General features: G+C 32.3%; 1 long non-coding RNA gene across 1 annotated transcript; it reads right to left on the bottom strand.

Annotated features, from left to right (window-relative positions):
- Positions 1-5296: 5296 nt before the first annotated feature.
- LOC143080926 (uncharacterized) lies at positions 5297-8080 on the bottom strand. The gene is made up of 2 exons (XR_012979826.1): positions 6580-8080; positions 5297-5538 (listed from the first exon to the last, which is right to left on the bottom strand). It is a non-coding gene; the product is annotated as an uncharacterized LOC143080926 (long non-coding RNA).
- Between the last annotated feature and the right edge of the window lie 640 nt (positions 8081-8720).

Genomic DNA, 8720 nt, shown 5'->3' with positions numbered 1-8720 from the left:
GTATGTTGTTATTTACTTAAAATAAAAGAAAAAGATGAAATTTGAGATAGATGTTTCAATAAGTGTGATACTTTTCACTTCCGATCCCTGTATAATAAATATTTCTAGAACTTTAATCATCTAGTAACCATGATAACTATTCCTGGAACATTTATAATATAGCCAATATTCCAATATGCCTGGAACTTTTTTAATGTAACAAATATTCCTAGAACTTTTATAATATAGCAAATATTCCTGGAACTTTTATAATATAAAACGTTGTCCATACTAATCATTCTAATATTCCAAAGAACTTTTAGCATATGACAAAAGTTCCATTGGGAACTTTCCTTATGTAATATTTTATCCTTTGAGAAGGAAATTTTCTTATAGCATTGGATAAAATATTATATAAGGAAAGTTCCCAATGAAACTTTTGTTATATGCTAAAAGTTCTTAAGAACAAATATTATGGGGGAACTTATATTCTGTCACAATCATCATTAGGTTAACTAGAAATCAAGTTTGGAAAGTTATAAATTATGAATGTTTGAAAGCTTATATTTGAGCTGCATTAGATAGAAAACTTTGAGCTGCATTAGATAGAAAACAACCTTATTCAAATGAATATAAATACATCTGTTATAATATTTCAAGTTTGATTAAATAAGGAATGTGTCCAATGCCCCTACTCGCATATCATATAAAGGGAATTACTGAAGAACGGTAAAAGTGACGACTCCCAAATGTTTTATTGATCCGAGTTTTGTAGTAATAAGCATGGTGTATAAGTTTCATAACATTTGGTTGAGGCAAACTAAAGTTTGAGGATAAATACAAAAAAATCATAGTACACGGATGCTTTGCTATTTTCAGTGGACCGTGAAATTGGGGTAAAAACTCTAATTTGGCATTAAAATTAGAAAGATCAAATTATAGGGAACATGTGTACAAAGTTTCAAGTTGATTGGACTTCCAATTCTACAAAAACTACCTTAACCAAAATCTTTAACCTAAAGCGGGACGGATGAACAAACGAACGGACCTACAGACCAGAAAACATAATGCCCCTCTCTTATCCTAGGTGGGGCATAAAAATCAGATGGAGAAAAATTGACTTATCAAATTGGCAAAAAAAACCACACAAAATATGCAACAAGACACAAAAAACACAAGATAGCAAAGTCTGAGTTTGACTGTAAAGTAAGTTGCCTCCACGTTTGGTCCTACTTGTTGAATACTCATGTATTGGTATTTTGAGAGGCCATGCTTTTGATCTCTTTACACAAAATCCATAGGATGTGTACTGATTTGAATTTAGTCTAGAGAAACATAACTTGAGCTATTTTTACCTGAACACAATCAGTGTAAACAGATATTCCTTTTTTAGCTCACCTGGCCTGAAGGGCCAAGTGAGCTTTTCTCATCACTGCGTCCATCGTCGTCATCGTCATCTGTTAAATTTTACAAAAATCTTCTCCTCTGTAACTACTAGGTCAAATTTAACCAAACTTAGCCACAATCATCATTGGGGTATTTAGTTTAAAAAACGTGTCGGATGACCCGGCCAACCAACCAAGATGGCCGCCATGGCTGAAAATAGAACATAGGGGTAAAATGTAGATTTTGGCTTATATCTCTGAAACCAAAGTATTTAGAGCAAATCTGACATGAGGTAAAATTGTTTATCAGGTCAAGATCTATCTGCCCTGAAATTTTCAGATGAATCGGAGAACCTGTTGTTAGGTTGCTGCCACTAAATTTTAAGAAAATTTTGCAGTTTTTGGTTATTATTTTGAATATTATTATAGATAGAGATAAACTGTAAACAACAATAATGTTTAGCAAAGTAAGATCTACAAATAAGTCAACATGACCAAAATGGTCAGTTGACCCCTTAAGGAGTTATTGCCCTTTATAGTCAATTTTTTACAATTTTCATTAATTTGGTAATTTTTTACAAAATATTTTCCTCTGTAACGAAAGGGCCAAGTTTATTATAGATAGACAAAATTGTAAGGAGCAAAAATTTCAGTACATAAAGATCTACAAAAACATCACCATCACCAAAACACAATTTTGTCATGAATCCATCTGTGTCCTTTGTTTAATATGCACATAGACCAAGGTGAGCGACACAGGCTCTAAAGAGCCTCTAGTTTGTTTCTGCTATCCTAGATTTCTGTTGAGTATTTGGTCTATTTCCATTAAAAGAAACCTTGAGAATATCGTGTAAATTGATTTTAACCATTTTTTGCTTGTTGCTCTTTGTTGTTTTTGGTTCTTCTATATGACGATAGAAGCTATATAACTTAAAGTGGTAAATATTTATATCAGGACATAAGCATGTTTATGTGAACCACAAGAGTGCACACACTGATATGTCTCGTCTTCTTTACTAATCATTGACATTATGTTGATAGTCTTGAACCATGAAATGAAGTAAAGGTCAGATAAACCATGCCAGGCAGGCATGTACAGCTAACAGTTCTTCTATACAACAAATATAGTTGACCTATTGCTTATAGTTTAAGAAAAACAGACCAAAACACACACTTAACACTGAGCAATGAACTATATGAAAATGAGGTCAAGGTCAAATAAAACCTGCAGGACTGACATATAGTACATAAAATATTTCCATACACCAAATATAGTTCACCTATAGTGTTAGAAAAAAAGACTGAAACTCAAAAACTTAACTTTGACCACTGAACCATGAAATTGAGGTCAAGGTCAGATGACACCTGCCAGCTAGACATGTTCATTTGTTTTTCGTTCATTTTTTTACATTAATAAGGCCGTTAGTTTTTTTGTTTAAATTGTTTTACATTGTCTTAATGGGGCCTTTTATAGCTGACTATGCGGTATGGGCTCTGCTCATTGTTGAAGGCCGTACGGTGACCTATAGTTGTTAATGTCTGTGTCATTTTGGTCTTTTGTGGATAGTTGTCTCATTGGCAATCATACCACGTCTTCTTTTTTATATGTACACCTTACAATCATTCCATACACCAAATACAGTAGACCTATTGCATACAGTACAAGAAAAACAGACCAAAACACAAAAACTTAACTATAACCACTGAACCATGAAAATGAGGTCAAGGTCAGATGACACCTGCCAGTTGGACATGTACACCTTACACTGCTTCCATACACCAAATATACAAGACCTATTGCTTATAGTATCTCAGATATGGACTTGACCACCAAAACTTAACCTGGTTCACTGATCCATGAAATGAGTTTCAGGTCAAGTGAAATATTGAAAACAACACGTTATTAATTTCTTGCGTCCGAAGCGCTTTTCTGGATTTACCTTCATCAGGAACACTCAAAGCCAAACATTTGAAATCCGAAGATGTATAAGTACCAAAACCGTTGAAGAGCTATATATAAAAAATACCTAAAATAAATAGCCAAATTCATCTAAAGCCAACTTTGCCTGAGGGAGTTGAAACCTTAGTTTCTTAATAATTTATAAATTTATAAACGGACAATTTTAGTAAAGTTTGTTAAATCATGTCAGTACCGAAATACTGACTACTGAGCTGATGATACCCTTGGGGACTGATAGTCCACCAGTAGAGGTATCGACCCAGTGATTTGAAAGCTGTCTGACAGGCAGGAGGACCTTGCAAGGTAGGCACATACCAAATGTAGTTATCCTATTACAATGTACTTATAATAAGAGAGAAATTAACATTTAAAAAAATCAGAACTTTTTTTGCAAGTAGTCACTGAACCATGAAAAGGAGGTCAAGGACATTGGACTGACAGAAACTTCGTAACAAGAGGCATTCATATACAAAGTATGAAGCATCCAGGTCTTCCACCTTCTAAAATATAAAGCTTTTAAGAAGTTAGCCAACGCTGCCCCTGCCGCCACAGGATCACTATCCCTATGTCGAGCTTTCTGCGACAAAAGTTGCAGGCTCGACAAAAAATTAACCTTGCTTAGTACTGGAGTAACAAGCTAGATCAGTTTGCAGGAACATCTGAAGACAAGTCACCCTACCAGTAACTACTGTTAAGCTTTGGAGAGATGCAACAAAAACTAATAATCTAGTCTTCAGTTTGACCCATTTGATGATCAATCCTTTCAATCAGTTAATTGAGGTCTGGAGCTGGCATGTCAGTAACTGCTAGTAGTCTTGTTATTTATGTATTATTGTCTTTTTGTTTATTTTCTTTTGTTTCATATTCGGACATCAGCCTCAGACTTCTCTTAAACTGAGTTTTAATGTGTGTATTGTTGTGGATTTGTTTTTCTACATTAGCTATATGTATATGTCCAAGTCAGGAGCCTCTGGCCTTTGTTAGTCTGGTATGAGTTTTAATTTTAGTTTCTGGTGTATAATTTGCAGTGTAGTATGACGTCCATTATCACTGAACTAGTATGCATATTCGTTTAGGGGCCAGCTGAAGGACACCTCCCAGTGCGGGAGTTCCTTGCTACATTGAAGACCAATTGGTGGCCTTCAGCTGTTGTCTGCTCTATGGTCGGGTTGTTGTCGCTTTGACACATTCCCCATTTCCTTTCTCAATTTTATTTACAATCATTCCATACCCAAAATATTTTATTATGTTACTATTGGTTTTTGCCTTATAGTACCAGAGAAACAGACCAAACTATTGACTATTGAACCATAAAATTGAGGTCAAGATCTAAGGTATGAACAACTTTGATTCTTAATTTTTCATCACATTTTGAGTTTGAACAGATCGTCATTTCGAATTGTTTTTTTCGTACCATTACTACCAATAGGGTAAATATTGATACATTTATAACCATCTCCGATTCTTTTATTGTTAACTGAGTAAATAGTCTTTCCATTTTTGTAATGTAACATCAAGCTGCAACATCATTCAACACTAATATGACATTTTTTCACTATTCTACAAGTGTATAACTATTGTTTCAGATAAGGGTGAAGGTTTGGTACCAATTTAAACCTTTAAACCTGCTGCAATTGTTTGCACCTGTCTTATGTCAGGAATCTGATGTTCAGTAGTTGTTGTTTGTTGATGTGGTTCATTAGTGTTTCTCGTCTTTTATATAGATTTGAACGTTGGTTTTCTTGTTTAAATGGTTTTACAATAGTAATTTTAGGGCCAATTATAACTTGCTGTTTGATGTGAGCCAAGCCTCTTTGGTTAAGACCGTACTTTGACCTATAATGGTTTATTTTATAAATTGTTACTTGGATGGAGAGTTTTTTCATTGGCACTCATACTACATCTTCTTATATCTATTTCATGTTCAAAACATTTATATTACTCATCATCATTTCACAAAATCAAAACAAACTGACTGAATAAATATTTTATAAATAAATATAACTTTATAAACATAACATGGTCATACTGAGCATGTTGAATAAATAAATATGTCTGGTGAAAATGTCAGAGTTTTTTTTATAGAACGTGAAGTTTAAGTGATCCATATCCCATCAAAATGTCTGCTTTTCAAATCCTCCAACAATTATCTCCCTGTATATGATTATAGAGACACATCTAGTTAACCAGAATCATTCCATCACTTTTACATACCTAAAATAACAAAAAATCAATGGTGAGTTCAAAAGATGAAAGTTTTAATTTGTAAAATAACATTCTAAATATGAAAATCTTCCCACTAAAGCTGAAATTAAGAAGCATTAGATCAAGACATTTGTCTAATTAGTTATCATTATAACCATTATAAAAGTTAAAGTCCTGCACCTCTAAATTGCGTACTGTCCTTTGATTTCTAACCTCTTCCAACAAGATACCGAGTTACTGAGTCTTCAAGTATATTTGGCTGTTAGAGTTGTAATATTTCTAATTTTAGCCTCTCACAGATGAAAGATACCATGTTTAGATCCAGTGAAAAACTGTACAATAAAAGATTTATTCAGTAATAAAGAAATTTGCTTACTGCTGCTCTTCTTGCCTTGTGCTCCATTGCAGACACAACAAAAGCAGAATTAAGGTGGTACCCAACACTAAAATTAATTTGGCTCGTTTAATTTTCATAAAATTTTGACAAGGTATTTACTTTTACCCTTTGACAAAAACATAAAAATTTCAAAAAATTTGAACCAACCATTTTATCAGAAAAATTACACTGGTTATATAGCAGTTTGACAAACTTTAATTTTGATCATTGAGAAGTTAATATTCCATTAACAACACAATGTAATTAAAACGTTTAGCTGATTTTACAGAGTTATCTCCCTGTAGTGCTAGGTACCACCTTAAATACAGACTATTTTTTCCTGGTATTTTGTATGTTTCAATGAATACCTTAAGGTTTCCAAAAAGATACTAACCTTTTGTTTTGAATTAATTGGTCAAATAAAATGACTGCAATATTAATTCAGTGTCCAGTTTATAATTTCATGCCTCATCTTTTTTTAAATTTCAACAAATTTTCTTTCCAAGCAATTAAGTTTACAAATTAAATTGAAAGTACAAAGTGGCCCTATGAATGAAAGCATAATTCTGTGAGACTTATTGAAATCAAGTTTGTGGTTTCAGAGGTATTGTTAAAACCATGGCTTGGATACTCTAAAAATATTGTTCATCTATATATATCCCTGTAATAACAACCTTATAGACCAATCTGTATTCTGTAATTTTCTTCCTGGTCTGTCCTACAACACAAAGAACAGAAAAACAGAAAATGTTAAAAATTGTTATATAAATCTTCTACAAATCAATTGTTTATCTCGCATTAAAGTTCAAAAAGCAAAACTGTATCTTCCTAATTCATTGACAACTGAAATAAAAATAATAAAATTTCACAGCAATGAAACAGCATTTTGGTAAAGAGCAGTGTCAAAACTTATGTTCACCCCCCAAAAGGCAGATATGTATTTCAACAAGATTTGTTGGCAAAAAGATAATGTGCTACTCTATAATAAATTGTTCAAATTTCCACTGTTCAAAGTCAAATAAAATTAATTAAATTTTTCCGAAGAACTCTGTAATAATTTTTCTTATCTGAAAAGAAGTTATAGCAACGAATGAAAAAAAAAACTTTCCTTACAAACTAAACAATTTGAAATTAAAAGGTAAACTACCACTAATTTCATAAAGGCTGATATATATCATGGGCCTCTAATAAAAGTCAATGTTGTTCATTCATTTTCATCACTCTATTTACATTGCAAACAGTTACCAAACAAAGTTTATTTCTCGTCGTAAAGTAGGATTTTAGAAATTTATATATAACTTTAAAAGTCTTTATTAAATGTACATGAAAAAAACATAACACAATTTCCAATTTTTTGACTCATAAAATTTATTTGTAAATTATATTTTACCAACCCAAAGTCTTAACCCTTATCAAGGAAATAACCTTTAACTTATAGCCTGTAGCTACCAACATTCCCAACAGAATAATTTTCTACGCCAAAGTACTTTATAAATCTACATTTTAACAATAACTGATGTTATCATCAACATTACATGATATCATGTTCCTGTGGCGCTGACTTCTCTCCACGGTGGCAATCGTCACTTGACATGTTCAGGTGGTGCAAAAGAAAAAAAGAAATATATTAGATATACTCTCTATAAAGCTCATCTTTGAATACATTGTTATTAGTCTTATTTCGGTTTTCCACAACATATTCCTTTCAAATTACTTATGGCGTAACAAGCTGGTATATGCATTCTCCAAAAAAACAATAATAACTAAAATCCTAGATTCTTATCCTGTAACCCTTATCTTAAATTTTATTTCAATATTTGCAATGATTCTGTCAAAAGCAGTACATATTAAAATTGTCTGCCCATGCCCAATTCTTTTCAAAAGTTCAGCAAGAATCTAAGATTATTTTTTAATATTGGTTTCTCACAATCACCCTCTCAAACATCCAATCAATAAGTTGCTAGTTCATTTTTTAATAACATTCTCTCTCAAACATCGCACTGAAATCTGTCAGCTTTTCTATGACAGATAGCAAGTTTTTTCTAAAATTTGCAGAATGTTGTATGTTAAAGATACCAAGTGGATCATAAATAAAAAAAAAGGCTGTAGATTTCTACCTCCATAGTAAAAGGTTCTCCATTAATCACCAGGAACAAGTTACTTGCCATTTTCCTTACTAGTAATAATCAAAGCAAAGATTGTCTGTTTTCATTTTTTTATTTGTTAAAACTTCAATTATGGCACAAAATGTCTTTGTTGTTTTCTGGATTTGCTATTGTGTCACTTTATGAAAAAGATTTCCATGACAGGGGATGTCATACTGTACCAGGGATGATACTCAAATAATGAGTACCGATCAAGATAATGCATTTCTAATATATTTTTTATTGTGTAGTAAGGGGCCTTGAAACTTGTTCTCAAATAATTAATTGTTGGTGCCTTGCAGCTTTTGCCTTCAAGTAGCATATGCATTCATGTATCTGTTTTCAATAAAAACAAAAGGTCAACCAGCAGTATTTGAAAAATGAATTTAAAAAACAAAAGAAGGTGCTATAAAATGAAAAAGCCTCAACAATAAAGAATTAAATTGTCCATTGGAATTTGTTTTATATTTTCAAAGCGCTCAGATAATTTGTCTCTCACGAGGAAATGAAACCAGTCATACAATATGCACCAGAAGCAGTGCTTTATTGAACAAACCCCTAAACTGACATGACTAGGTTTAAACAATAGTAATACCCATATAAATATATAAAGGGTTATTACCACAACAGCACAGGTTCATAACCACTCAATTTTACAAGAAAAACTCCTC

The sequence above is a fragment of the Mytilus galloprovincialis genome, chromosome 6 (assembly GCF_965363235.1).
Source record: "Mytilus galloprovincialis chromosome 6, xbMytGall1.hap1.1, whole genome shotgun sequence".
Lineage (NCBI taxonomy): Eukaryota > Metazoa > Mollusca > Bivalvia > Mytilida > Mytilidae > Mytilus > Mytilus galloprovincialis.
This window is presented reverse-complemented; position numbering and strand designations above follow the sequence as displayed.